Source organism: Vombatus ursinus, unplaced genomic scaffold, assembly GCF_900497805.2.
Source record: "Vombatus ursinus unplaced genomic scaffold, bare-nosed wombat genome assembly UNPS02014893.1, whole genome shotgun sequence".
Taxonomy (NCBI): Eukaryota; Metazoa; Chordata; class Mammalia; order Diprotodontia; family Vombatidae; genus Vombatus; species Vombatus ursinus.
In genome coordinates, this window is record NW_020954671.1 from 5649148 (window position 1) to 5652677 (window position 3530).

General features: G+C 40.9%; 1 protein-coding gene across 1 annotated transcript in view; it reads left to right on the forward strand.

Annotated features, from left to right (window-relative positions):
- Window positions 1-3530, forward strand: part of MNAT1 (MNAT1, CDK activating kinase assembly factor) — a 236020-nt gene that overhangs the window by 147749 nt on the left and 84741 nt on the right. The gene's annotated exons all lie outside the window — the stretch shown is intronic.

Below are 3530 nucleotides of genomic sequence, written 5' to 3' on the forward strand. Positions count from 1 at the left end.
ATTAAGGGAAATAGAATTAGTTTTTCACAGCATATCTACTATGGAAGTGTTTTGCATAACTACACATATATAACCTACATTGAGTTGCTTGCCTTATCAATGAGGGTGGGTGGGAAGGGAGGAAGGGAGAAAATTTGGAACCCAAAGTTTTAAAAACACATGTTTAAAAAAATGTTTTCACATGCAACTGGGAAATAAGAAATATAGGAAATGGGGTACAGAAATCCATCCTGCCCTACAGGAAAATAGAAGGGGAAGGGGATAAGAGAAGGGGGGGGAGAGATAGAATGGAAGGCAGACTAGGGGAAGGGGTATTCAGAATGCATGCCATCTTGGGGTGGGGGGAGGAGCGAGATGGGGTAGAAATTTGGAACTCAAAATCTTGTGGAAGTAAATGTTGAAAACAAAAAAAAATTACCATAAAAAATAAAAAAAAACAAATATTATCTCAGTTGATCCCCACAACAAATTTGGGAGGTAGGTACTTTTCTTATCCCTATATTAGAGTTGAGGAAACTGAGGCAGACAGATGCTAAGAGATTTGCCTAGGGTCACACAGTAGGAAGGGTCTGAGACCAGATTTGGACTCAGTTTTTCCAGATTCCAGGTTCAGCCCTCTGTCCACTTCACCAAATAACTGCTTCTGTAGGAAGCATCATGTAACCTGATTGATGAGATCACAAAGTGAAATACTAAAGAGGGAGAAGAGAAGAGGGGTCTGTGGCAGAATTCTGGGAGACAACCATGGTTAGTGGTTGAGATCTGGATTAAGATCCATCAAAGGAGATTGAGAAGGAACACTAAAATAGGCAAAGAGAGCAGTGTCATGAAAAGCTAGAGAGAAGAGGGTGTTCAGGAGAAGAAAGTGATCAATTGACAATGTCAGAGGCTGCAAAGAGGTTAAGCAGGATGATGACTGGAAAAAAAGCCAGTGGATTTTGCAGTTGATAACTTTGGAGAAGTTTTGATTGACTGATAAAGCCAGACGTCAGACTGCAGAAAGTCAAGAAAAGAGTGAGAGGAAAGAAAATGGAGATGTAGTTTATCGCTGGAAGGTGTTTAGCCACAAAAAGAAGAGAGCTATAGGAAGATAGCCAGCAGGAAAGGATGAGTCAAATGAGGATTTTTTGAACATGGGGGCCATAAAGGGTGTGTTTATAGTCAGTGGGGAAGTAGCCAGTAGAAAGAAATTATAGTTAAGTAAAGAGTGGGGATGAGGATGATTGGAGGTGGCTAGCGACTGGAGAAGATGGAATAGAATGATATCATTCACACACGTACAGGAGTTTACCTTGGCAAGCAGAAGGGTCACATTTTCTAATGAGAAAAAGGTAGAGGAGAAAGTGGCAGAAGGCATCTTAGTGGCGTGAGATGAGGAGGATGGGAGAAGAGAGAGCTCTCTGAAAATAGTCTTGGTTATTTGTGAGGTGAGGCTTTTAGCTGAGGAGGTATGTTTGGGAAGCTTTGGGAGGTTTGAGAAGAAATGAAAATGTTTGGAAAAACCACTGTGGTAAATAATCACATATATAGTTGAGTCAGGGAATTGTAAAAGGATTGCCTTGCTGCAGTGAGGGCTCAGTTGATGTTTGTTGTTATTGTTGCTGTTGTTGAATTGTTTTCAGACAAGTCCAACTCTTCATGACACAGTTTGGGATTTTCTTGGTAAAGATACCAGAGTAGTTTGTCATTTCCTTCTCCAGATCATTTTACAGTTGAGGAAATTGAGGCAAACAGGGGTAAATGACTTGCCCAGAGTCACACAGCTAGTAAATGGCTGAGGCTGGATTTGAACTCAGAAAGAGGCATCTTCCTGACTCCAGGTCCGACACTCTTATCCACTGTGCCACCTAGATATAGTTGAGGTTGTGTACCATAAATTTATAGTGAACCCAGTCATCATGGTTTTGTGATTTTCTCCAATTTTGTTCAGCAGCAATATGTAAAAGCAAAGAAACAGATGATGGGTATGGTCCAAGGCTGAGACTTGGCAGGGCAAGTTTAGCAGTAAGATAAGGGCAAGGCACTTAGGAAGAGGACACTGTAGAATTGAACTGTTTCACGATGGGAAACAGGATGGTGCAGTGCTCCCTGGTGATAGCCTGGGACAGAATTGAGAGGTGGAAAGTTAGAGGTCACAGTGAGAATAAGGAACAGGTTTTGGGTGTTACAAGGGAGAAGGAGAGGTAGAATGACAACAGGTCACGATCACATAAAGGAATTTCAGAATTCTGAACGTAGAAATGGAACAAATGTGGGTGATGGGAAGATAAGGGTATAGCTGTGGTGGGGTAGAGGAGTCGGTCACGAGAAATTAATAAGTTGAGAAACTGGGAGGTTAGGCTGTTTGAGGATGTGTCTTTATTATGTTGATGTCCCCCTTAGTATTACCACAGGAAATTGGGGAGTTGAGAGAAATTGAGAGTCAGGTACTAAACCCATTGAGGAAGGAAGGAGAATGTCCTGGAGGTAGGTAGATAACAGCCACCCGAATTTCAATTAGGTGATGGGTATGAATTGACGGAACCACAAAGGTGGAGAGATTAGTGGTAATGATAGTGGTAAGGGAGAAACCTGGAAGTGCAGTGGAGAGTCAGGAGTATCTGATTCCCTCACCTCAACCGGTGAGTCAGGAAGTAGGAATGAAAGTATAGCCACTGCTGAAAAGTGTGTTTGGAAATCTGTGTCATCAGAAGGATATCTGGTCCCAGGGAATTTAAGAATATGGAAAGTATTAAGAATGGCAGTGGTCTAAGATGAAAGCAAGTTTGTTACCTTTGGAGCAAGCATTCCAGAGAACATGGTGGAAGATGTGAGTTTCTTTAGATGGAAAGCTTTTGGAATTGAGTTGAGGAAGATGAGAATAAGGAAGAGGTCAGTGGGGGACCAAGAAAGATTTGGACAGTGATATATGTGAGTTCAGAATCTTTGGGATGATGTGAGAGTTAAACATTTGGACAATTAGTTCAGATGCATTTAAAGATATTTTTTTAAAGGGCTGTGCATAGAATTAAAATGTTATGTTTTCATCTATAAGTCACGTTCTGGTTGTTCTTTCTTCAAACAGTTAATTCCAGTTTACTATAAAAAACTCAAAAAGAATTGTGGCCTTGGAACCAGGAATTCCTGAGGTCACATCTCACCTATGACATGCTCACTGACTCTCTGCGACCTTTGCCAAGACTTCTAGCGCTTTAGGACAGAGGTGTCAGACTACTAGCCTAGTTGCTGCAAAACTCCTAGTATGTTGAGAGCCAGATTGAAATGCAATTGGAAAATGTTTAACAAAATAAATGAGTATATAATAAAGTATAGATAATGTTAGTTTGTGGTTTTCTAAGTCAGTTTGTGGCCTGTAAGGATCTGTTTTGATTTTAGTTTTCTACCACTGTGCTGATCTCTTTTTTTTGATGGAATTTCTTTATCTGGAGCTGCTTATACCAGTGAAATTATAGGATATTCCCTATCCTTATAAAAGACCCATCAGTACGTGTGCACAAACACACACACACACACACACACACACACACACA